At 44.0% G+C, this 26772-nt stretch overlaps 5 non-coding genes across 5 annotated transcripts; all 5 read right to left on the reverse strand.

The window, feature by feature from the left end:
- Positions 1 to 6750: 6750 nt before the first annotated feature.
- trnav-cac (transfer RNA valine (anticodon CAC)) lies at positions 6751 to 6823 on the reverse strand. Its single transcript has one exon. It is a non-coding gene; the product is annotated as a tRNA-Val (tRNA).
- Positions 6824 to 14785: 7962 nt separating this feature from the next.
- On the reverse strand, positions 14786 to 14858 carry trnav-cac (transfer RNA valine (anticodon CAC)). Its single transcript has one exon. It is a non-coding gene; the product is annotated as a tRNA-Val (tRNA).
- Positions 14859 to 18265: 3407 nt separating this feature from the next.
- Positions 18266 to 18338, reverse strand: trnam-cau (transfer RNA methionine (anticodon CAU)). Its single transcript has one exon. It is a non-coding gene; the product is annotated as a tRNA-Met (tRNA).
- A 3410-nt stretch (positions 18339 to 21748) lies between these two features.
- Positions 21749 to 21820, reverse strand: trnav-cac (transfer RNA valine (anticodon CAC)). The gene has a single exon. It is a non-coding gene; the product is annotated as a tRNA-Val (tRNA).
- A 3410-nt stretch (positions 21821 to 25230) lies between these two features.
- Positions 25231 to 25303, reverse strand: trnav-cac (transfer RNA valine (anticodon CAC)). The gene has a single exon. It is a non-coding gene; the product is annotated as a tRNA-Val (tRNA).
- Positions 25304 to 26772: the final 1469 nt, after the last annotated feature.

Genomic DNA, 26772 nt, shown 5'->3' on the forward strand with positions numbered 1-26772 from the left:
TGCAGAGGGATTGACCCAGCCATGGACGATCAGCAGTGCACAACACATCGCCAGTCCATTCAGGCCATCGTACCGTGGCAGTTTTATGAAAGACTTGCCATTTGGGCCCACTTCCTTCGCTCTGCTTTTGTTTGCCTCTCCTTTCATGCAATTATCCAATTCCCTTTTTTTAAAACTCTCCCTTAAGAAACTAAGTTTGTAAGAGGTGCAGCAGCTGCTGCAGTGTTAATGCACAGTGTGCCATCATTGACAAAGATTCCCTTCCCCAACCACACCAAGACATCCACTTGGGATTCTTGCCAAGTTCTGGATTTCATTTCTCATTATTTACTGATTGCACTGACACATATTTGTGTTTTTAAACTCTTTATTTTGATCAAATGAGTCCTTATTTTGCTGAGTTGCTACATACAATGTGATTACCCTCGCAGTAGAATGCGTAACAGAGGCAGTTATATAATGGGGGCGAAGCTTCACTGCAGCTATATAATGTCCTGGTTGGACCCCACCTGGAGTCCTCTGCATAGTCTGGGCATGCCAATTTATATAGTATACAAATTGGCCTTGGTATACAGGGCAGTTCAGATCCAGCAGAATGTTTGCAGAGTTCAAATGGTTAGATTAGGAAGCCATGTCCCCTCTTCCACAGAGACAGCTGTTGGTTTCCACCTGGTGCCTCACTTGTTTCTGAATTTCAAGGTGTAGAATGAAATCAAGCAACGTAACCCAAGTTTGCAATGCATTCCACGCAATCATCAAACACATCATTCCTGTCTTCCTCACCTTAGCTGCACAGCCCTCGAAACGTTGCAATCCATGTAACACAGTATTTGTTCCAGGTTTAGGCTTTCAGCCGTATTATAATAATATCTGTGCCCTCATCTTGAAATGAGATTCTCAGCAATATCCAACACAAATTGAATTGCATAGATGACACGCAAATATAGGAAAACAGGTCAGTATGCAACACAATTCCATGGTGCCCATTTTCAGATGCACAATAGTCATCTTTTCCAGCAAATGAAAGAATTTTTCAGTGAATCATTTGCAAAGTCAGAGTTAATGGCATTTGTGCTTTTCTTTCTTCTTGTTTTGCAACATACTGGTGCCTAAATCCAATTCATGTATATTCATGTTTATTGGGGAGACCAAACGCAGACTGGGTGACCGCTTTGCGGAATACGTCGGCTCAGTCCGCAAGCAGGACCCTGAGCTTCCGGTTGCTTGCCATTTCAAGACTGCCCACTGCTCTCATGCTCACATCTCTATCCTGGGATTGCCTCAGTGTTCCAGTGAACATCAACACAAGCTCGAAAAACAGCATCCCGTTGACCGATTAGATTAGTTTGGTGATACAGCAGTGAAACAGGCCCTTCGGCCCACCGAGTCTGTGCTGACCATCGACCACCCATTTATACTAATCCGACACGAATTCCATATTCCTACCACATCCCCACCTTCCCTATATTTCCCTACCAACTCCCTATACGAGGGGCAATTTATAAAGGCCAATTAACCTATCAAGCAGCCAGTCTTTGGCATGTGGGAGGAAACCGGAGCACCCAGAGGAATCCCACGCAGACACAGGGAGAAGTTGCAAACACCACGCAGGCAGTGCCCAGAATTGAAAGCGGGTCGCTGGAGCTGTGAGGCTGCGGTGTGAACCACTGCACACGAGAGCGTGCCGGACTGAATATTGAGTTCAATAATTCCAGAGCATGACGGGGCCCCCATTTTACTTTCATTTTTTGTTATTTTTCATTTTTACATTTTTTACATTTTTTTGTATGTTTATTTTATTTCATCTTAGTTTGTTCAGTTTGCTTACCCACTGTTTTTTTTCCTGTTTGTACTTGCTGCTGTTCAATTTTCAGTCCATTAACAGTCCTGTCTGTACTAATGCTTTGTCTTTCAACACACCATTAACATATTGTTTGCCTTTGCTCCATGACCTACTGGTCAGCTATTCTGTGGCCTTGTCCAATCTACACCTTCTCCTTTGTTATCTCTTGCTCCACCCCCGCTTTACTTGCTTCTAACCTTTGACATTTCTAATATTTGCCAGTTCTGAAGAAGGGTCACTGAGCCAAAATGTTAACTCTGCTTCTGTCTCCACAGATGCTGCCAGTCGTGCTGAGTATTTCCAGAATTTCTTGTTTTTATTTCAGATTTCCAGCATCCACAGTATTTTGCTTTTATTCATGTATATTCTTCCTCGGTTCAATATGAAGGAGCGCTTTGATATTGAGCGGAGCCGCAGTGCATCTCATTTTCAACGCCACCTTGTTAGTGTTCCTGTTACTTGCCGAATGAAGAACAAAATAAAATGATAATTTGGCAGGTCTGCCTGTTTCCTTAGCTTCAGTTACAGAATCAGCTGTGTCCGTCTTTAAGGGAGGCAAAGTACTCATAGCGGCTCTGCGTGACGCTGAATAGTTATGTTAATCTGCATCAATAAATCCAGGTATGTCTCTGTTACTGACTGAACAAAACGCTAATAAATCTGTGAGCGACTGTCATAACTTAAATAACTTTTTCCCCTCTGCGTGTCATGAACCTTTACCCCTTGTCATAATTGCGGCTGCATGTTAAGAGCTGGGTTTTCAAGGTGCTTAAGACACCAAGAATCTGCTGCAGCAGTGGTTAAATTGAAAAGGATTTTTGCCCCTTTTACCCAAGAAGAAATGTTCAGGAGGAGCAATTTCCCCCAACTTGTTTCCACCGGAGATTCATCATTGCAACTCAAAGAAAGTTGCAGTCACTTGGCTGTTCTGTCAGAGCTGCTCGGAGGTTCAGTGACCCGGATATCATGTGCCTACGTTTTGCTGAGCCGGTGCTTGGTTGATGGGGAGATTTGGCCCGGGTTGTGCTATTTTACCTCCCCGAGATGGCCAGTAACCTGTTGATTGAGGCAGCAGACGCCACTTGCTGCTGACAGCGAGTAATTGGACAATGCGGGTCAAAATATTGCAGCGTGCCCCTGTCTCAACGACTGTGGAGCTGGTGAAAGTGAATTGCTGATGTGCTTTTGCCTCGTCTGAAATGAGACTAAGATTCGCTGTTACTTAGCAAGCTCGTGTTGCAGGTTTCTATTCTAATCTGAGCCAAATAAAGTGTCACTGCTCGGTTTTGAGGAACTTTCTGCAGCATCAGGACTAGGAAGAGGAGCGAGTGCAAGGCAATGTGCAAGAGAAAGAGGGCTTTGAGAAATTGCGTTGTGTTCATGGGGAATGTCAATGATTGCATATTTCTTGCTGTGAAGTTTGGGTTGGTTTTGAAAATGTTTCTGCCCAGTTTTGAACTGGAGACATTTTGCGTGTGAGGCAAACGTGATCACCTCTACAATACAGAAACTCAACACAGTTGCAGCGTCGAGGAAGCTGCAAGTATTGTTAAACTATACAGTCTTAATCGATTTGTGGTGCTTGTTTCATTGAAATGCAATTCCACTGTGACATTTCGCAAGGCTGCAGAGGTATTGACCCAGCCATGGACGATCAGCAGTGCAAAACACATCGCCAGTCCATTCAGGCCATCGTAACATTGCCAGTTTTTTGAAAGACTTGCCATTTGGGCCCACTTCCTTCGCTCTGCTTTTGTTTGCCTCTCCTTTCATGCAATTATCCAATTCCCTTTTTTAAAAACTCTCCCTTAAGAAACTAAGTTTGAAAGAGGTGCAGCAGCTGCTGCAGTGTTTTTGCACAGTGTGCCCTCATTGACAAAGATTCCCTTCCCCAACCACACCAAGACATCCACTTGGGATTCTTGCCAACTTCTGGATTTCATTTCTCATTATTTACTGATTGCACTGACACATATTTGTGTTTTTAAACTCTTTATTTTGATCAAATGAGTCCTTATTTTGCTGAGATGCTACATACAATGTGATTACCCTCGCAGTAGAATGCGTAACAGAGGCAGTTATATAATGGGGGCGAAGCTTCACTGCAGCTATATAATGTCCTGGTTGGACCCCACCTGGAGTCCTCTGCATAGTCTGGGCATGCCAATTTATATAGTATACAAATTGGCCTTGGTATACAGGGCAGTTCAGATCCAGCAGAATGTTTGCAGAGTTCAAATGGTTAGATTAGGAAGCCATGTCCCCTCTTCCACAGAGACAGCTGTTGGTTTCCACCTGGTTCCTCACTTGTTTCTGAATTTCAAGGTGTAGAATGAAATCAAGCAACGTAACCCAAGTTTGCAATGCATTCCACGCAATCATCAAACACATCATTCCTGTCTTCCTCACCTTAGCTGCACAGCCCTCGAAATGTTGCAATCCATGTAACACAGTATTTGTTCCAGGTTTAGGCTTTCAGTAGGATTATAATAATATCTGTGCCCTCATCTTGAAATGAGATTCTCAGCAATATCCAACACAAATTGAATTGCATAGATGACAGGCAAATATAAGAAAACGGGTCAGTATGCAACACAATTCCATGGTGCCCATTTTCAGATGCACAATAGTCATCTTTTCCAGCAAATGAAAGAATTTTTCAGTGAATCATTTGCAAAGTCAGAGTTAATGGCATTTGTGCTTTTCTTTCTTCTTGTTTTGCAACATACTGGCGCCTAAATCCAATTCATGTATATTCATGTTTATTGGGGAGACCAAACGCAGACTGGGTGACCGCTTTGCGGAATACGTCGGCTCAGTCCGCAAGCAGGACCCTGAGCTTCCGGTTGCTTGCCATTTCAAGACTGCCCACTGCTCTCATGCTCACATCTCTATCCTGGGATTGCCTCAGTGTTCCAGTGAACATCAACACAAGCTCGAAAAACAGCATCCCGTTGACCGATTAGATTAGTTTGGTGATACAGCAGTGAAACAGGCCCTTCGGCCCACCGAGTCTGTGCTGACCATCGACCACCCATTTATACTAATCCGACACGAATTCCATATTCCTACCACATCCCCACCTTCCCTATATTTCCCTACCACCTCCCTATACGAGGGGCAATTTATAATGGCCAATTAACCTATCAAGCAGCCAGTCTTTGGCATGTGGGAGGAAACCGGAGCACCCAGAGGAATCCCACGCAGACACAGGGAGAAGTTGCAAACACCACGCAGGCAGTGCCCAGAATTGAAAGCGGGTCGCTGGAGCTGTGAGGCTGTGGTGTGAACCACTGCACACGAGAGCGTGTCGGACTGAATATTGAGTTCAATAATTCCAGAGCATGACGGGGCCCCCATTTTACTTTCATTTTTTGTTATTTTTCATTTTTACATTTTTTACATTTTTTTGTATGTTTATTTTATTTCATCTTAGTTTGTTCAGTTTGCTTACCCACTGTTTTTTTTCCTGTTTGTATTTGCTGCTGTTCAATTTTCAGTCCATTAACAGTCCTCTCTGTACTAATGCTTTGTCTTTCAACACACCATTAACATATTGTTTGCCTTTGCTCCATGACCTTCTGGTCAGCTATTCTGTGGCCTTGTCCAATCTACACCTTCTCCTTTGTTATCTCTTGCTCCACCCCCGCTTTACTTGCTTCTAACCTTTGACATTTCTAATATTTGCCAGTTCTGAAGAAGGGTCACTGAGCCAAAATGTTAACTCTGCTTCTGTCTCCACAGATGCTGCCAGTCGTGCTGAGTATTTCCAGAATTTCTTGTTTTTATTTCAGATTTCCAACATCCACAGTATTTTGCTTTTATTCATGTATATTCTTCCTCGGTTCAATATGAAGGAGCGCTTTGATATTGAGCGGAGCCGCAGTGCATCTCATTTTCAACGCCACCTTGTTAGTGTTCCTGTTACTTGCCGAATGAAGAACAAAATAAAATGATAATTTGGCAGGTCTGCCTGTTTCCTTAGCTTCAGTTACAGAATCAGCTGTGTCCGTCTTTAAGGGAGGCAAAGTACTCATAGCGGCTCTGCGTGACGCTGAATAGTTATGTTAATCTGCATCAATAAATCCAGGTATGTCTCTGTTACTGACTGAACAAAACGCTAATAAATCTGTGAGCGACTGTCATAACTTAAATAACTTTTTCCCCTCTGCGTGTCATGAACCTTTACCCCTTGTCATAATTGCGGCTGCATGTTAAGAGCTGGGTTATCAAGGTGCTTAAGACACCAAGAATCTGCTGCAGCAGTGGTTAAATTGAAAAGGATTTTTGCCCCTTTTACCCAAGAAGAAATGTTCAGGAGGAGCAATTTCCCCCAACTTGTTTCCACCGGAGATTCATCATTGCAACTCAAAGAAAGTTGCAGTCACTTGGCTGTTCTGTCAGAGCTGCTCGGAGGTTCAGTGACCCGGATATCATGTGCCTACGTTTTGCTGAGCCGGTGCTTGGTTGATGGGGAGATTTGGCCCGGGTTGTGCTATTTTACCTCCCCGAGATGGCCAGTAACCTGTTGATTGAGGCAGCAGACGCCACTTGCTTCTGACAGCGAGTAATTGGACAGTGCGGGTCAAAATATTGCAGCGTGCCCCTGTCTCAACGACTGTGGAGCTGGTGAAAGTGAATTGCTGATGTGCTTTTGCCTCGTCTGAAATGAGACTAAGATTCGCTGTTACTTAGCAAGCTCGTGTTGCAGGTTTCTATTCTAATCTGAGCCAAATAAAGTGTCACTGCTCGGTTTTGAGGAACTTTCTGCAGCATCAGGACTAGAAAGAGGAGCGAGTGCAAGGCAATGTGCAAGAGAAAGAGGGCTTTGAGAAATTGTGTTGTGTTCATGGGGAATGTCAATGATTGCATATTTCTTGCTGTGAAGTTTGGGTTGGTTTTGAAAATGTTTCTGCCCAGTTTTGAACTGGAGACATTTTGCGTGTGAGGCAAACGTGATCACCACTACAATACAGAAACTCAACACAGTTGCAGCGCTGAGGAAGCTGCAAGTATTGTTAAACTATACAGTCTTAATCGATTTGTGGTGCTTGTTTCATTGAAATGCAATTCCACTGTGACATTTCGCAAGGCTGCAGAGGTATTGACCCAGCCATGGACGATCAGCAGTGCACAACACATCGCCAGTCCATTCAGGCCATCGTAACATTGCCAGTTTTTTGAAAGACTTGCCATTTGGGCCCACTTCCTTCGCTCTGCTTTTGTTTGCCTCTCCTTTCATGCAATTATCCAATTCCCTTTTTTAAAAAATCTCCCTTAAGAAACTAAGTTTGAAAGAGGTGCAGCAGCTGCTGCAGTGTTTTTGCACAGTGTGCTCTCATTGACAAAGATTCCCTTCCCCAACCACACCAAGACATCCACTTGGGATTCTTGCCAACTTCTGGATTTCATTTCTCATTATTTACTGATTGCACTGACACATATTTGTGTTTTTAAACTCTTTATTTTGATCAAATGAGTCCTTATTTTGCTGAGATGCTACATACAATGTGATTACCCTCGCAGTAGAATGCGTAACAGAGGCAGTTATATAATGGGGGCGAAGCTTCACTGCAGCTATATAATGTCCTGGTTGGACCCCACCTGGAGTCCTCTGCATAGTCTGGGCATGCCAATTTATATAGTATACAAATTGGCCTTGGTATACAGGGCAGTTCAGATCCAGCAGAATGTTTGCAGAGTTCAAATGGTTAGATTAGGAAGCCATGTCCCCTCTTCCACAGAGACAGCTGTTGGTTTCCACCTGGTTCCTCACTTGTTTCTGAATTTCAAGGTGTAGAATGAAATCAAGCAACGTAACCCAAGTTTGCAATGCATTCCACGCAATCATCAAACACATCATTCCTGTCTTCCTCACCTTAGCTGCACAGCCCTCGAAATGTTGCAATCCATGTAACACAGTATTTGTTCCAGGTTTAGGCTTTCAGTAGGATTATAATAATATCTGTGCCCTCATCTTGAAATGAGATTCTCAGCAATATCCAACACAAATTGAATTGCATAGATGACAGGCAAATATAAGAAAACGGGTCAGTATGCAACACAATTCCATGGTGCCCATTTTCAGATGCACAATAGTCATCTTTTCCAGCAAATGAAAGAATTTTTCAGTGAATCATTTGCAAAGTCAGAGTTAATGGCATTTGTGCTTTTCTTTCTTCTTGTTTTGCAGCATACTGGCGCCTTAATCCAATTCATGTATATTCATGTTTATTGGGGAGACCAAACGCAGACTGGGTGACCGCTTTGCGGAATACGTCGGCTCAGTCCGCAAGCAGGACCCTGAGCTTCCGGTTGCTTGCCATTTCAAGACTGCCCACTGCTCTCATGCTCACATCTCTATCCTGGGATTGCCTCAGTGTTCCAGTGAACATCAACACAAGCTTGAAAAACAGCATCCCGTTGACCGATTAGTTTAGTTTGGTGATACAGCAGTAAAACAGGCCCTTCGGCCCACCGAGTCTGTGCTGACCATCGACCACCCATTTATACTAATCCGACACGAATTCCATATTCCTACCACATCCCCACCTTCCCTATATTTCCCTCGCACCTCCCTATACGAGGGGCAATTTATAATGGCCAATTAACCTATCAAGCAGCCAGTCTTTGGCATGTGGGAGGAAACCGGAGCACATCGGCATAAGGAGGGAGGAAGTCTTGGGTATTCTAAAGGGCATTTAGGTGGACAAGTCCCCAGGTCCGGATGGGATCTATCCCAGGTTACTGAGGGAAGCGAGAGAGGAAATAGCTGGGGCCTTAACAGATATCTTTGCAGCATCCTTAAACACGGGTGAGGTCCCGGAGGACTGGAGAATTGCTAATGTTGTCCCCTTGTTTAAGAAGGGTAGCAGGGATAATCCAGGTAATTATAGACCGGTGAGCCTGACGTCAGTGGTAGGGAAGCTGCTGGAGAAGATACTGAGGGATAGGATCTATTCCCATTTGGAAGAAAATGGGCTCATCAGTGATAGGCAACATGGTTTTGTGCAGGGAAGGTCATGTCTTACCAACTTAATAGAATTCTTTGAGGAAGTGACAAAGTTGATTGATGAGGGAAGGGCTGTCGATGTCATATACATGGACTTCAGTAAGGCGTTTGAAAAGGTTCCCCATGGCAGGCTGATGGAGAAAGTGAAGGCGCTTGGGGTCCAAGGTGTACTAGCTAGATGGATAAAGAACTGGCTGGGCAACAGGAGACAGAGAGTAGCAGTAGAAGGGAGTTTCTCAAAATGGAGACGTGTGACCAGTGGTGTTCCACAGGGATCCGTGCTGGGACCACTGTTGTTTGTGATATACATTAATGATTTGGAGGAAAGTATAGGTGGACTGATTAGCAAGTTTGCAGACGACACTAAGATTGGTGGAGTAGCAGATAGTGAAGGGGACTGTCAGAGAATACAGCAGAATATAGATAGATTGGAGAGTTGGGCAGAGAAATGGCAGATGGAGTTCAATCAGGGCAAATGCGAGGTGATGCATTTTGGAAGATCCAATTCAAGAGTGAACTATGCAGTAAATGGAAAAGTCCTGGGGAAAATTGATGTCCAGAGAGATTTGGGTGTTCAGGTCCACTGTTCCCTGAAGGTGGCAAAGCAGGTAAATAGAGTGGTCAAGAAGGCATACGGCATGCTTTCCTTCATCGGACGGGGCATTGAGTACAAGAGTTGGCAGGTCATGTTACAGTTGTATAGGACTTTGGTTCGGCCACATTTGGAATACTGCGTACAGTTCTGGTCGCCACATTGTCAAAAGGATGTGGATGCTTTGGAGAGGGTGCAGAGGAGGTTCACCAGGATGTTGCCTGGTATGGAGGGCGCTAGCTATGAAGAGAGGTTGAGTAGATTAGGATTATTTTCATTAGAAAGACGGAGGTTGAGGGGGGACCTGATTGAGGTGTACAAAATCATGAGAGGTATAGACAGGGTGGATAGCAAGAGGCTTTTTCCCAGAGTGGGGGTTTCAATTACTAGAGGACACGAGTTCAAAGTGAAAGGGGAAAAGTTTAGGGGGGATATGCGTGGAAAGTTCTTTACGCAGAGGGTGGTGGGCACCTGGAACGCATTGCCAGCGGAGGTGGTAGATGCGGGCAAGATGGAGTCTTTTAAGATGTATCTAGACAGATACATGAATGGGCAGGAAGAAAAGAGAGACAGAACCTTAGAAAATAGGCGACATGTTTAGAGAGAGGATCTGGATCGGCGCAGGCTTGCAGGGCCGAAGGGCCTGTTCCTGTGCTGTAATTATCTTTGTTCTTTGTTCACCCAGAGGAATCCCACGCAGACACAGGGACAACTTGCAAACACCACGCAGGCAGTGCCCAGAATTGAAAGCGGGTCGCTGGAGCTGTGAGGCTGCGGTGTGAACCACTGCACACGAGAGCGTGCCGGACTGAATATTGAGTTCAATAATTCCAGAGCATGACGGGGCCCCCATTTTACTTTCATTTTTTGTTATTTTTCATTTTTACATTTTTTACATTTTTTTGTATGTTTATTTTATTTCATCACAGTTTGTTCAGTTTGCTTACCCACTGCTTTCTTCCTGTTTGTACTTGCTGCTGTTCAATTTTCAGTCCATTAACAGTCCTATCTGTACTAATGCTTTGTCTTTCAACACACCATTAACATATTGTTTGCCTTTGCTCCATGACCTTCTGGTCAGCTATTCTGTGGCCTTGTCCAATCTACACCTTCTCCTTTGTTATCTCTTGCTCCACGCCCGCTTTACTTGCTTCTAACCTTTGACATTTCTAATATTTGCCAGTTCTGAAGAAGGGTCACTGAGCCGAAATGTTAACTCTGCTTCTGTCTCCACAGATGCTGCCAGACCTGCTGAGTATTTCCAGAATTTCTTGTTTTTATTTCAGATTTCCAACATCCACAGTATTTTGCTTTTATTCATGTATATTCTTCCTCGGTTCAATATGAAGGAGCGCTTTGATATTGAGCGGAGCCGCAGTGCATCTCATTTTCAACGCCACCTTGTTAGTGTTCCTGTTACTTGCCAAATGAAGAACAAAATAAAATGATAATTTGGCAGGTCTGCCTGTTTCCTTAGCTTCAGTTACAGAATCAGCTGTGTCCGTCTTTAAGGGAGGCAAAGTACTCCTAGCGGCTCTGCGTGACGCTGAATAGTTATGTTAATCTGCATCAATAAATCCAGGTATGTCTCTGTTACTGACTGAACAAAACGCTAATAAATCTGTGAGCGACTGTCATAACTTAAATAACTTTTCCCCCTCTGCGTGTCATGAACCTTTACCCCTTGTCATAATTGCGGCTGCATGTTAAGAGCTGGGTTATCAAGGTGCTTAAGACACCAAGAATCTGCTGCAGCAGTGGTTAAATTGAAAAGGATTTTTGCCCCTTTTACCCAAGAAGAAATGTTCAGGAGGAGCAATTTCCCCCAACTTGTTTCCACCGGAGATTCATCATTGCAACTCAAAGAAAGTTGCAGTCACTTGGGTGTTCTGTCAGAGCTGCTCGGAGGTTCAGTGACCCGGATATCCTGTGCCTACATTTTGCAGAGCCGGTGCTTGGTTGATGGGGAGATTTGGCCCGGGTTGTGCTATTTTACTTCCCCGAGATGGCCAGTAACCTGTTGATTGAGGCAGCAGATGCCACTTGCTGCTGACAGCGAGTAATTGGACAGTGCGGGTCAAAATATTGCAGCGTGCCCCTGTCTCAATGACTGTGGAGCTGGTGAAAGTGAATTGCTGATGTGCTTTTGCCTCGTCTGAAATGAGACTAAGATTCGCTGTTACTTAGCAAGCTCGTGTTGCAGGTTTCTATTCTAATCTGAGCCAAATAAAGTGTCACTGCTCGGTTTTGAGGAACTTTCTGCAGCATCAGGACCAGAAAGAGGAGCGAGTGCAAGGCAATGTGCACACAATGTGCAAGAGAAAGAGGGCTTTGAGAAATTGTGCTGTGTTCATGAGGAATGTCAATGATTGCATATTTCTTGCTATGAAGTTTGGGTTGGTTTTGAAAATGTTGGTTTTGATCAAATGAGTCCTTATTTTGCTGAGATGCTACAAACAATGTGATTACCCTCGCAGAAGAATGCGTAACAGAGGCAGTTATATAATGGGGGCGAAGCTTCACTGCAGCTGTATAATGTCCTGGTTGGACCCCACCTGGAGTCCTCTGCATAGTCTGGGCATGCCAATTTATATAGTATACAAATTGGCCTTGGTATACAGGGCAGTTCAGATCCAGCAGAATGTTTGCAGAGTTCAAATGGTTAGATTAGGAAGCCATGTCCCCTCTTCCACAGAGACAGCTGTTGGTTTCCACCTGGTGCCTCACTTGTTTCTGAATTTCAAGGTGTAGAATGAAATCAAGCAACGTAACCCAAGTTTGCAATGCATTCCACGCAATCATCAAACACATCATTCCTGTCTTCCTCACCTTAGCTGCACAGCCCTCGATAAGTTGCAATCCATGTAACACAGGATTTGTTCCAGGTTTAGGCTTTCAGTAGGATTATAATAATATCTGTGCCCTCATCTTGAAATGAGATTCTCAGCAATATCCAATACAAATTGAATTGCATAGATGACAGGCAAATATAGGAAAACAGGTCAGTATGCAACACAATTCCATGGTGCCCATTTTCAGATGCACAATAGTCATCTTTTCCAGCAAATGAAATAATTTTTCAGTGAATCATTTGCAAAGTCAGAGTTAATGGCATTTGTGCTTTTCTTTCTTCTTGTTTTGCAACATACTGGCGCCTAAATCCAATTCATGTATATTCATGTTTATTGGGGAGACCAAACGCAGACTGGGTGACCGCTTTGCGGAATACGTCGGCTCAGTCCGCAAGCAGGACCCTGAGCTTCCGGTTGCTTGCCATTTCAAGACTGCCCACTGCTCTCATGCTCACATCTCTTTCCTGGGATTGCCTCAGTGTTCCAGTGAACATCAACACAAGCTCGAAAAACAGCATCCCGTTGACCGATTAGTTTAGTTTGGTGATACAGCAGTGAAACAGGCCCTTCGGCCCACCGAGTCTGTGCTGACCATCGACCACCCATTTATACTAATCCGACACGAATTCCATATTCCTACCACATCCCCACCTTCCCTATATTTCCCTACCACCTCCCTATACGAGGGGCAATTTATAAAGGCCAATTAACCTATCAAGCAGCCAGTCTTTGGCATGTGGGAGGAAACCGGAGCACCCAGAGGAATCCCACGCAGACACAGGGAGAACTTGCAAACACCACGCAGGCAGTGCCCAGAATTGAAAGCGGGTCGCTGGAGCTGTGAGGCTGCGGTGTGAACCACTGCACACGAGAGCGTGCCGGACTGAATATTGAGTTCAATAATTCCAGAGCATGACGGGGCCCCCATTTTACTTTCATTTTTTGTTATTTTTCATTTTTACATTTTTTACATTCTTTTGTATGTTTATTTTATTTCATCTTAGTTTGTTCAGTTTGCTTACCCACTGTTTTTTTTCCTGTTTGTACTTGCTGCTGTTCAATTTTCAGTCCATTAACAGTCCTTTCTGTACTAATGCTTTGTCTTTCAACACACCATTAACATATTGTTTGCCTTTGCTCCATGACCTTCTGGTCAGCTATTCTGTGGCCTTGTCCAATCTACACCTTCTCCTTTGTTATCTCTTGCTCCACCCCCGCTTTACTTGCTTCCAACCTTTGACATTTCTAATATTTGCCAGTTCTGAAGAAGGGTCACTGAGCCGAAATGTTAACTCTGCTTCTGTCTCCACAGATGCTGCCAGTCGTGCTGAGGATTTGCAGAATTTCTTGTTTTTATTTCAGATTTCCAGCATCCACAGTATTTTGCTTTTATTCATGTATATTCTTCCTCGGTTCAATATGAAGGAGCGCTTTGATATTGAGCGGAGCCGCAGTGCATCTCATTTTCAACGCCACCTTGTTAGTGTTCCTGTTACTTGCCGAATGAAGAACAAAATAAAATGATAATTTGGCAGGTCTGCCTGTTTCCTTAGCTTCAGTTACAGAATCAGCTGTGTCCGTCTTTAAGGGAGGCAAAGTACTCATAGCGGCTCTGCGTGACGCTGAATAGTTATGTTAATCTGCATCAATAAATCCAGGTATGTCTCTGTTACTGACTGAACAAAACGCTAATAAATCTGTGAGCGACTGTCATAACTTAAATAACTTTTTCCCCTCTGCGTGTCATGAACCTTTACCCCTTGTCATAATTGCGGCTGCATGTTAAGAGCTGGGTTATCAAGGTGCTTCAGACACCAAGAATCTGCTGCAGCAGTGGTTAAATTGAAAAGGATTTTTGCCCCTTTTACCCAAGAAGAAATGTTCAGGAGGAGCAATTTCCCCCAACTTGTTTCCACCGGAGATTCATCATTGCAACTCAAAGAAAGTTTCAGTCACTTGGCTGTTCTGTCAGAGCTGCTCGGAGGTTCAGTGACCCGGATATCATGTGCCTACGTTTTGCTGAGCCGGTGCTTGGTTCATGGGGAGATTTGGCCCTGGTTGTGCTATTTTACCTCCCCGAGATGGCCAGTAACCTGTTGATTGAGGCAGCAGACGCCTCTTGCTGCTGACAGCGAGTAATTGGACAGTGCGGGTCAAAATATTGCAGCGTGCCCCTGTCTCAACGACTGTGGAGCTGGTGAAAGTGAATTGCTGATGTGCTTTTGCCTCGTCTGAAATGAGATTAAGATTCGCTGTTACTTAGCAAGCTCGTGTTGCAGGTTTCTATTCTAATCTGAGCCAAATAAAGTGTCACTGCTCGGTTTTGAGGAACTTTCTGCAGCATCAGGACTAGAAAAAGGAGCGAGTGCAAGGCATTGTGCACACAATGTGCAAGAGAAAGAGGGCTTTGAGAAATTGTGTTGTGTTCATGGGGAATGTCAATGATTGCATATTTCTTGCGAAGAAGTTTGGGTTGATTTTGAAAATGTTTCTGCCCAGTTTCGAACTGGGGACCTTTTGCGGGTGAGGCAAACGTGATCACCACCACACTACAGAAACTCAACACAATTGCAGCGCTGAGGAAGCTGCAAGTATTGTTAAACTGTACAGTCTTAATCGATTTGTGGTGCTTGTTTCATTGAAATGCAATTCCAGTGTGACATTTCGCAAGGCTGCAGAGGTATTGACCCAGCCATGGACGATCAGCAGTGCACAACACATCGCCAGTCCATTCAGGCCATCGTACAATTGGCAGTTTTATGAAAGACTTGCCATTTGGGCCCACTTCCTTAGCTCTGCTTTTGTTTGCCTCTCCTTTCATGCAATTGTCCAATTCCCTTTTTTAAAACTCTCCCTTAAGAAACTAAGTTTGTAAGAGGTGCAGCAGCTGCTGCAGTGTTAATGCACAGTGTGCCATCATTTACAAAGATTCCCTTCCCCAACCACACCAAGACATCCACTTGGGATTCTTGCCAACTTCTGGATTTCATTTCTCATTATTTACTGATTGCACTGACACATATTTGTGTTTTTAAACTCTTTATTTTGATCAAATGAGTCCTTATTTTGCTGAGATGCTACATACAATGTGATTACCCTCGCAGTAGAATGCATAACAGAGGCAGTTATATAATGGGGGCGAAGCTTCACTGCAGCTATATCATGTCCTGGTTGGACGCCACCTGGAGTCCTCTGCATAGTCTGGGCATGCCAATTTATATAGTATACAAATTGGCCTTGGTATACAGGGCAGTTCAGATCCAGCAGAATGTTTGCAGAGTTCAAATGGTTAGATTAGGAAGCTATGTCCCCTCTTCCACAGAGACAGCTGTTGGTTTCCACCTGGTTCCTCACTTGTTTCTGAATTTCAAGGTGCAGAATGAAATCAAGCAACGTAACCCAAGTTTGCAATGCATTCCACGCAATCATCAAACACATCATTCCTGTCTTCCTCACCTTAGCTGCACAGCCCTCGAAATGTTGCAATCCATGTAACACAGTATTTGTTCCAGGTTTAGGCTTTCAGTAGGATTATAATAATATCTGTGCCCTCATCTTGAAATGAGATTCTCAGCAATATCCAACACAAATTGAATTGCATAGATGACAGGCAAATATAGGAAAACAGGTCAGTATGCAACACAATTCCATGGTGCCCATTTTCAGATGCACAATAGTCATCTTTTCCAGCAAATGAAAGAATTTTTCAGTGAATCATTTGCAAAGTCAGAGTTAATGGCATTTGTGCTTTTCTTTCTTCTTGTTTTGCAACATACTGGCGCCTAAATCCAATTCATGTATATTCATGTTTATTGGGGAGACCAAACGCAGACTGGGTGACCGCTTTGCGGAAGACATCGGCTCAGTCCGCAAGCAGGACCCTGAGCTTCCGGTTGCTTGCCATTTCAAGACTGCCCACTGCTCTCATGCTCACATCTCTATCTTGGGATTGCCTCAGTGTTCCAGTGAACATCAACACAAGCTCGAAAAACAGCATCCCGTTGACCGATTAGTTTAGTTTGGTGATGCAGCAGTGAAACAGGCCCTTCGGCCCACCGAGTCTGTGCTGACCATCGACCACCCATTTATACTAATCCGACACGAATTCCATATTCCTACCACATCCCCACCTTCCCTATATTTCCCTACCACCTCCCTATACGAGGGGCAATTTATAATGGCCAATTAACCTATCAAGCAGCCAGTCTTTGGCATGTGGGAGGAAACCGGAGCACCCAGAGGAATCCCACGCAGACACAGGGAGAACTTGCAAACACCACGCAGGCAGTGCCCAGAATTGAAAGCGGGTCGCTGAAGCTGTGAGGCTGCGGTGTGAACCACTGCACACGAGAGCGTGCCGGACTGAATATTGAGTTCAATAATTCCAGAGCATGACGGGGCCCCCATTTTACTTTCATTTTTTGTTATTTTTCATTTTTACATTTTTTACATTTTTTTGTATGTTTATTTTATTTCATCTTAGTTTGTTCAGTTTGCTTACCCACTGTTTTTTTTCCTGTTTGTACTTGCTGCTGTTCAATTTTCAGTCCATTAACAGTCCTCTCTGTACTAATGCTTTGTCTTTCAACACACCATTAACATATTGTTTGCCTTTGCTCCATGACCTTCTGGTCAGCTATTCTGTGGCCTTGTCCAATCTACACCTTCTCCTTTGTTATCTCTTGCTCCACCCCCGCTTTACTTGCTTCTAACCTTTGACATTTCTAATATTTGCCAGTTCTGAAGAAGGGTCACTGAGCCGAAATGTTAACTCTGCTTCTGTCTCCACAGATGCTGCCAGACCTGCTGAGTATTTCCAGAATTTCTTGTTTTTATTTCAGATTTCCAGCAACCACAGTATTTTGCTTTTATTCATGTATATTCTTCCTCAGTTCAATATGAAGGAGCGCTTTGATATTGAGCGGAGCCGCAGTGCATCTCATTTTCAACGCCACCTTGTTAGTGTTCCTGTTACTTGCCGAATGAAGAACAAAATAAAAATGATAATTTGGCAGGTCTGCCTGTTTCCTTAGCTTCAGTTACAGAATCAGCGGTGTCCGTCTTTAAGGGAGGCAAAGTACTCCTAGCGGCTCTGCGTGATGCTGAATAGTTATGTTAATCTGCATCAATAAATCCAGGTATGTCTCTGTTCCTGATTGAACAAAACGCTAATAAGTCTGTGAGCGACTGTCATAACTTAAATAACTTTTACCCCTCTGCGTGTCATGAACCTTTACCCCTTGTCATAATTGCGGCTGCATGTTAAGAGCTGGGTTATCAAGGTGCTTAAGACACCAAGAATCTGCTGCAGCAGTGGTTAAATTGAAAAGGATTTTTGCCCCTTTTACCCAAGAAGAAATGTTCAGGAGGAGCAATTTCCCCCAACTTGTTTCCACCGGAGATTCATCATTGCAACTCAAAGAAAGTTTCAGTCACTTGGGTGTTCTTGAAGAGCTGCTCGGAGGTTCAGTGACCCGGATATCATGTGCCTACGTTTTGCTGAGCCGCTGCTTGGTTTATGGGGAGATTTGGCCCGGGTTGTGCTATATTACCTCCCCGACATGGCCAGTAACCTGTTGATTGAGGCAGCAGACGCCACTTGCTGCTGACAGCGAGTAATTGGACAGTGCGGGTCAAAATATTGCAGCGTGCCCCTGTCTCAACGACTGTGGAGCTGGTGAAAGTGAATTGCTGATGTGCTTTTGCCTCGTCTGAAATGAGACTAAGATTCGCTGTGATTTAGCAAGCTCGTGTTGCAGGTTTCTATTCTAATCTGAGCCAAATAAAGTGTCACTGCTCGGTTTTGAGGAACTTTCTGCAGCATCAGGACTAGAAAGAGGAGCGAGTGCAAGGCATTTTGCACACAATGTGCAAGAGAAAGAGAGCTTTGAGAAATTGTGTTGTGTTAATGGGGAATGTCAATGATTGCATATTTCTTGCGAAGATGTTCGGGTTGGTTTTGAAAATGTTTCTGCTCAGTTTCGAAGTGGGGACCTTTTGCGTATGAGGCAAATGTGATCACCACTACACTACAGAAACTCAACACAGTTGCAGCGCTGAGGAAGCTGCAAGTATTGTTAAACTGTACAGTCTTAATAGATTTGTGCTGCTTGTTTCATTGAAATGCAATTCCACTGTGACATTTCGCAAGGCTGCAGAGGTATTGACCCAGCCATGGACGATCAGCAGTGCACAACACATCGCCAGTCCATTCAGGCCATCGTACCATTGCCAGTTTTTTGAAAGACTTGCCATTTGGGCCCACTTCCTTAGCTCTGCTTTTCTTTGCCTCTCCTTTCATGCAGTTATCCAATTCCCTTTTTTTTTAAAACTCTACCTGAAGAAACTAAGTTTGTAAGAGGTGCAGCAGCTGCTGCAGTGTTAATGCACAGTGTGCCATCATTGACAAAGATTCCCTTCCCCAACCACACCAAGACATCCACTTGGGATTCTTGCCAACTTCTGGATTTCATTTCTCATTATTTACTGATTGCACTGACACATATTTGTGTTTTTAAACTCTTTATTTTGATCAAATGAGTCCTTATTTTGCTGAGTTGCTACATACAATGTGATTACCCTCGCAGTAGAATGCATAACAGAGGCAGTTATATAATGGGGGCGAAGCTTCACTGCAGCTATATCATGTCCTGGTTGGACCCCACCTGGAGTCCTCTGCATAGTCTGGGCATGCCAATTTATATAGTATACAAATTGGTCTTGGTATACAGGGCAGTTCAGATCCAGCAGAATGTTTGCAGAGTTCAAATGGTTATATTAGGAAGCTATGTCCCCTCTTCCACAGAGACAGCTGTTGGTTTCCACCTGGTGCCTCACTTGTTTCTGAATTTCAAGGTGTAGAATGAAATCAAGCAACGTAACCCAAGTTTGCAATGCATTCCACGCAATCATCAAACACATCATTCCTGTCTTCCTCACCTTAGCTGCACAGCCCTCGATAAGTTGCAATCCATGTAACACAGGATTTGTTCCAGGTTTAGGCTTTCAGTAGGATTATAATAATATCTGTGCCCTCATCTTGAAATGAGATTCTCAGCAATATCCAACACAAATTGAATTGCACAGATGACAGGCAAATATAAGAAAACAGGTCAGTATGCAACACAATTCCATGGTGCCCATTTTCAGATGCACAATAGTCATCTTTTCCAGCAAATGAAAGAATTTTTCAGTGAATCATTTGCAAAGTCAGAGTTAATGGCATTTGTGCTTTTCTTTCTTCTTGTTTTGCAACATACTGGCGCCTAAATCCAATTCATGTATATTCATGTTTATTGGGGAGACCAAACGCAGACTGGGTGACCGCTTTGCGGAAGACATCGGCTCAGTCCGCAAGCAGGACCCTGAGCTTCCGGTTGCTTGCCATTTCAAGACTGCCCACTGCTCTCATGCTCACATCTCTATCCTGGGATTGCCTCAGTGTTCCAGTGAACATCAACACAAGCTCGAAAAACAGCATCCCGTTGACCGATTAGTTTAGTTTGGTGATGCAGCAGTGAAACAGGCCCTTCGGCCCACCGAGTCTGTGCTGACCATCGACCACCCATTTATACTAATCCGACACGAATTCCATATTCCTACCACATCCCCACCTTCCCTATATTTCCCTACCACCTCCCTATACGAGGGGCAATTTATAATGGCCAATTAACCTATCAAGCAGCCAGTCTTTGGCATGTGGGAGGAAACCGGAGCACCCAGAGGAATCCCACGCAGACACAGGGAGAACTTGCAAACACCACGCAGGCAGTGCCCAGAATTGAAAGCGGGTCGCTGGAGCTGTGAGGCTGCGGTGTGAACCACTGCACACGAGAGCGTGCCGGACTGAATATTGAGTTCAATAATTCCAGAGCATGACGGGGCCCCCATTTTACTTTCATTTTTTGTTATTTTTCATTTTTACATTTTTTACATTTTTTTGTATGTTTATTTTATTTCATCTTAGTTTGTTCAGTTTGCTTACCCACTGTTTTTTTTCCTGTTTGTACTTGCTGCTCTTCAATTTTCAGTCCATTAACAGTCCTCTCTGTACTAATGCTTTGTCTTTCAACACACCATTAACATATTGTTTGCCTTTGCTCCATGACCTTCTGGTCAGCTATTCTGTGGCCTTGTCCAATCTACACCTTCTCCTTTGTTATCTCTTGCTCCACCCCCGCTTTACTTGCTTCTAACCTTTGACATTTCTAATATTTGCCAGTTCTGAAGAAGGGTCACTGAGCCGAAATGTTAACTCTGCTTCTGTCTCCACAGATGCTGCCAGACCTGCTGAGTATTTCCAGAATTTCTTGTTTTTATTTCAGATTTCCAGCATCCACAGTATTTTGCTTTTATTCATGTATATTCTTCCTCAGTTCAATATGAAGGAGCGCTTTGATATTGAGCGGAGCCGCAGTGCATCTCATTTTCAACGCCACCTTGTTAGTGTTCCTGTTACTTGCCGAATGAAGAACAAAATAAAAATGCTAATTTGGCAGGTCTGCCTGTTTCCTTCGCTTCAGTTACAGAATCAGCTGTGTCGGTCTTTAAGGGAGGCAAAGTACTCCTAGCGGCTCTGCGTGATGCTGAATAGTTATGTTATTCTGCATCAATAAATCCAGGTATGTCTCTGTTACTGACTGAACAAAACGCTAATAAGTCTGTGAGCGACTGTCATAACTTAAATAACTTTTACCCCTCTGCGTGTCATGAACCTTTACCCCTTGTCATAATTGCGGCTGCATGTTAAGAGCTGGGTTATCAAGGTGCTTAAGACACCAAGAATCTGCTGCAGCAGTGGTTAAATTGAAAAGGATTTTTGCCCCTTTTACCCAAGAAGAAATGTTCAGGAGGAGCAATTTCCCCCAACTTGTTTCCACCGGAGATTCATCATTGCAACTCAAAGAAAGTTTCAGTCACTTGGGTGTTCTTGAAGAGCTGCTCGGAGGTTCAGTGACCCGGATATCATGTGCCTACGTTTTGCTGAGCCGCTGCTTGGTTTATGGGGAGATTTGGCCCGGGTTGTGCTATATTACCTCCCCGAGATGGCCAGTAACCTGTTGATTGAGGCAGCAGACGCCACTTGCTGCTGACAGCGAGTAATTGGACAGTGCGGGTCAACATATTGCAGCGTGCCCCTGTCTCAACGACTGTGGAGCTGGTGAAAGTGAATTGCTGATGTGCTTTTGCCTCGTCTGAAATGAGACTAAGATTCGCTGTGATTCAGCAAGCTCGTGTTGCAGGTTTCTATTCTAATCTGAGCCAAATAAAGTGTCACTGCTCGGTTTTGAGGAACTTTCTGCAGCATCAGGACTAGAAAGAGGAGCGAGTGCAAGGCATTTTGCACACAATGTGCAAGAGAAAGAGAGCTTTGAGAAATTGTGTTGTGTTAATGGGGAATGTCAATGATTGCATATTTCTTGCGAAGATGTTCGGGTTGGTTTTGAAAATGTTTCTGCCCAGTTTCGAAGTGGGACCTTTTGCGTGTGAGGCAAACGTGATCACCACTACACTACAGAAACTCAACACAGTTGCAGCGCTGAGGAAGCTGCAAGTATTGTTAAACTGTACAGTCTTAATCGATTTGTGCTGCTTGTTTCATTGAAATGCAATTCCACTGTGACATTTCGCAAGGCTGCAGAGGTATTGACCCAGGCATGGACGATCAGCAGTGCACAACAGATCGCCAGTCCATTCAGGCCATCGTACCATTGCCAGTTTTTTGAAAGACTTGCCATTTGGGCCCACTTCCTTAGCTCTGCTTTTCTTTGCCTCTCCTTTCATGCAGTTATCCAATTCCCTTTTTTTTTTAAACTCTACCTTAAGAAACTAAGTTTGTAAGAGGTGCAGCAGCTGCTGCAGTGTTAATGCACAGTGTGCCATCATTGACAAAGATTCCCTTCCCCAACCACACCAAGACATCCACTTGGGATTCTTGCCAACTTCTGGATTTCATTTCTCATTATTTACTGATTGCACTGACACATATTTGTGTTTTTAAACTCTTTATTTTGATCAAATGAGTCCTTATTTTGCTGAGTTGCTACATACAATGTGATTACCCTCGCAGTAGAATGCATAACAGAGGCAGTTATATAATGGGGGCGAAGCTTCACTGCAGCTATATCATGTCCTGGTTGGACCCCACCTGGAGTCCTCTGCATAGTCTGGGCATGCCAATTTATATAGTATACAAATTGGTCTTGGTATACAGGGCAGTTCAGATCCAGCAGAATGTTTGCAGAGTTCAAATGGTTATATTAGGAAGCTATGTCCCCTCTTCCACAGAGACAGCTGTTGGTTTCCACCTGGTGCCTCACTTGTTTCTGAATTTCAAGGTGTAGAATGAAATCAAGCAACGTAACCCAAGTTTGCAATGCATTCCACGCAATCATCAAACACATCATTCCTGTCTTCCTCACCTTAGCTGCACAGCCCTCGATAAGTTGCAATCCATGTAACACAGGATTTGTTCCAGGTTTAGGCTTTCAGTAGGATTATAATAATATCTGTGCCCTCATCTTGAAATGAGATTCTCAGCAATATCCAACACAAATTGAATTGCACAGATGACAGGCAAATATAAGAAAACAGGTCAGTATGCAACACAATTCCATGGTGCCCATTTTCAGATGCACAATAGTCATCTTTTCCAGCAAATGAAAGAATTTTTCAGTGAATCATTTGCAAAGTCAGAGTTAATGGCATTTGTGCTTTTCTTTCTTCTTGTTTTGCAACATACTGGCGCCTAAATCCAATTCATGTATATTCATGTTTATTGGGGAGACCAAACGCAGACTGGGTGACCGCTTTGCGGAAGACATCGGCTCAGTCCGCAAGCAGGACCCTGAGCTTCCGGTTGCTTGCCATTTCAAGACTGCCCACTGCTCTCATGCTCACATCTCTATCCTGGGATTGCCTCAGTGTTCCAGTGAACATCAACACAAGCTCGAAAAACAGCATCCCGTTGACCGATTAGTTTAGTTTGGTGATGCAGCAGTGAAACAGGCCCTTCGGCCCACCGAGTCTGTGCTGACCATCGACCACCCATTTATACTAATCCGACACGAATTCCATATTCCTTCCACATCCCCACCTTCCCTATATTTCCCTACCACCTCCCTATACGAGGGGCAATTTATAATGGCCAATTAACCTATCAAGCAGCCAGTCTTTGGCATGTGGGAGGAAACCGGAGCACCCAGAGGAATCCCACGCAGACACAGGGAGAACTTGCAAACACCACGCAGGCAGTGCCCAGAATTGAAAGCGGGTCGCTGGAGCTGTGAGGCTGCCGTGTGAACCACTGCACACGAGAGCGTGCCGGACTGAATATTGAGTTCAATAATTCCAGAGCATGACGGGGCCCCCATTTTACTTTCATTTTTTGTTATTTTTCATTTTTACATTTTTTACATTTTTTTGTATGTTTATTTTATTTCATCTTAGTTTGTTCAGTTTGCTTACCCACTGTTTTTTTTTCCTGTTTGTACTTGCTGCTGTTCAATTTTCAGTCCATTAACAGTCCTCTCTGTACTAATGCTTTGTCTTTCAACACACCATTAACATATTGTTTGCCTTTGCTCCATGACCTTCTGGTCAGCTATTCTGTGGCCTTGTCCAATCTACACCTTCTCCTTTGTTATCTCTTGCTCCACCCCCGCTTTACTTGCTTCTAACCTTTGACATTTCTAATATTTGCCAGTTCTGAAGAAGGGTCACTGAGCCAAAATGTTAACTCTGCTTCTGTCTCCACAGATGCTGCCAGTCGTGCTGAGTATTTCCAGAATTTCTTGTTTTTATTTCAGATTTCCAGCATCCACAGTATTTTGCTTTTATTCATGTATATTCTTCCTCGGTTCAATATGAAGGAGCGCTTTGATATTGAGCGGAGCCGCAGTGCATCTCATTTTCAACGCCACCTTGTTAGTGTTCCTGTTACTTGCCGAATGAAGAACAAAATAAAATGATAATTTGGCAGGTCTGCCTGTTTCCTTAGCTTCAGTTACAGAATCAGCTGTGTCCGTCTTTAAGGGAGGCAAAGTACTCATAGCGGCTCTGCGTGACGCTGAATAGTTATGTTAATCTGCATCAATAAATCCAGGTATGTCTCTGTTACTGACTGAACAAAACGCTAATAAATCTGTGAGCGACTGTCATAACTTAAATAACTTTTTCCCCTCTGCGTGTCATGAACCTTTACCCCTTGTCATAATTGCGGCTGCATGTTAAGAGCTGGGTTATCAAGGTGCTTAAGACACCAAGAATCTGCTGCAGCAGTGGTTAAATTGAAAAGGATTTTTGCCCCTTTCACCCAAGAAGAAATGTTCAGGAGGAGCAATTTCCCCCAACTTGTTTCCACCGGAGATTCATCATTGCAACTCAAAGAAAGTTTCAGTCACTTGGGTGTTCTTGAAGAGCTGCTCGGAGGTTCAGTGACCCGGATATCATGTGCCTACGTTTGGCTGAGCCGCTGCTTGGTTGATGGGGAGATTTGGTCCGGGTTGTGCTATTTTACCTCCCCGAGATGGCCAGTAACCTGTTGATTGAGGCAGCAGACGCCACTTGCTGCTGACAGCGAGTAATTGGACAGTGCGGGTCAAAATATTGCAGCGTGCCCCTGTCTCAACGACTGTGGAGCTGGTGAAAGTGAATTGCTGATGTGCTTTTGCCTCGTCTGAAATGAGACTAAGATTCGCTGTGATTTAGCAAGCTCGTGTTGCAGGTTTCTATTCTAATCTGAGCCAAATAAAGTGTCACTGCTCGGTTTTGAGGAACTTTCTGCAGCATCAGGACTAGAAAGAGGAGCGAGTGCAAGGCATTGTGCACACAATGTGCAAGAGAAAGAGAGCTTTGAGAAATTGTGTTGTATTAATGGGGAATGTCAATGATTGCATATTTCTTGCGAAGATGTTCGGGTTGGTTTTGAAAATGTTTCTGCCCAGTTTCGAAGTGGGGACCTTTTGCGTGTGAGGCAAACGTGATCACCACTACACTACAGAAACTCAACACAGTTGCAGCGCTGAGGAAGCTGCAAGTATTGTTAAACTGTACAGTCTTAATCGATTTGTGCTGCTTGTTTCATTGAAATGCAATTCCACTGTGACATTTCGCAAGGCTGCAGAGGTATTGACCCAGCCATGGACGATCAGCAGTGCACAACACATCGCCAGTCCATTCAGGCCATCGTACCATTGCCAGTTTTTTGAAAGACTTGCCATTTGGGCCCACTTCCTTAGCACTGCTTTTCTTTGCCTCTCCTTTCATGCAGTTATCCAATTCCCTTTTTTTAAACTCTACCTTAAGAAACTAAGTTTGTAAGAGGTGCAGCAGCTGCTGCAGTGTTAATGCACAGTGTGCCATCATTGACAAAGATTCCCTTCCCCAACCACACCAAGACATCCACTTGGGATTCTTGCCAACTTCTGGATTTCATTTCTCATTATTTACTGATTGCACTGACACATATTTGTGTTTTTAAACTCTTTATTTTGATCAAATGAGTCCTTATTTTGCTGAGTTGCTACATACAATGTGATTACCCTCGCAGTAGAATGCATAACAGAGGCAGTTATATAATGGGGGCGAAGCTTCACTGCAGCTATATCATGTCCTGGTTGGACCCCACCTGGAGTCCTCTGCATAGTCTGGGCATGCCAATTTATATAGTATACAAATTGGTCTTGGTATACAGGGCAGTTCAGATCCAGCAGAATGTTTGCAGAGTTCAAATGGTTATATTAGGAAGCTATGTCCCCTCTTCCACAGAGACAGCTGTTGGTTTCCACCTGGTGCCTCACTTGTTTCTGAATTTCAAGGTGCAGAATGAAATCAAGCAACGTAACCCAAGTTTGCAATGCATTCCACGCAATCATCAAACACATCATTCCTGTCTTCCTCACCTTAGCTGCACAGCCCTCGATAAGTTGCAATCCATGTAACACAGGATTTGTTCCAGGTTTAGGCTTTCAGTAGGATTATAATAATATCTGTGCCCTCATCTTGAAATGAGATTCTCAGCAATATCCAACACAAATTGAATTGCACAGATGACAGGCAAATATAAGAAAACAGGTCAGTATGCAACACAATTCCATGGTGCCCATTTTCAGATGCACAATAGTCATCTTTTCCAGCAAATGAAAGAATTTTTCAGTGAATCATTTGCAAAGTCAGAGTTAATGGCATTTGTGCTTTTCTTTCTTCTTGTTTTGCAACATACTGGCGCCTAAATCCAATTCATGTATATTCATGTTTATTGGGGAGACCAAACGCAGACTGGGTGACCGCTTTGCGGAAGACATCGGCTCAGTCCGCAAGCAGGACCCTGAGCTTCCGGTTGCTTGCCATTTCAAGACTGCCCACTGCTCTCATGCTCACATCTCTATCCTGGGATTGCCTCAGTGTTCCAGTGAACATCAACACAAGCTCGAAAAACAGCATCCCGTTGACCGATTAGTTTAGTTTGGTGATG

Source organism: Heterodontus francisci, chromosome 22 (assembly GCF_036365525.1).
Source record: "Heterodontus francisci isolate sHetFra1 chromosome 22, sHetFra1.hap1, whole genome shotgun sequence".
In the NCBI taxonomy this organism is placed as follows: Eukaryota; Metazoa; Chordata; class Chondrichthyes; order Heterodontiformes; family Heterodontidae; genus Heterodontus; species Heterodontus francisci.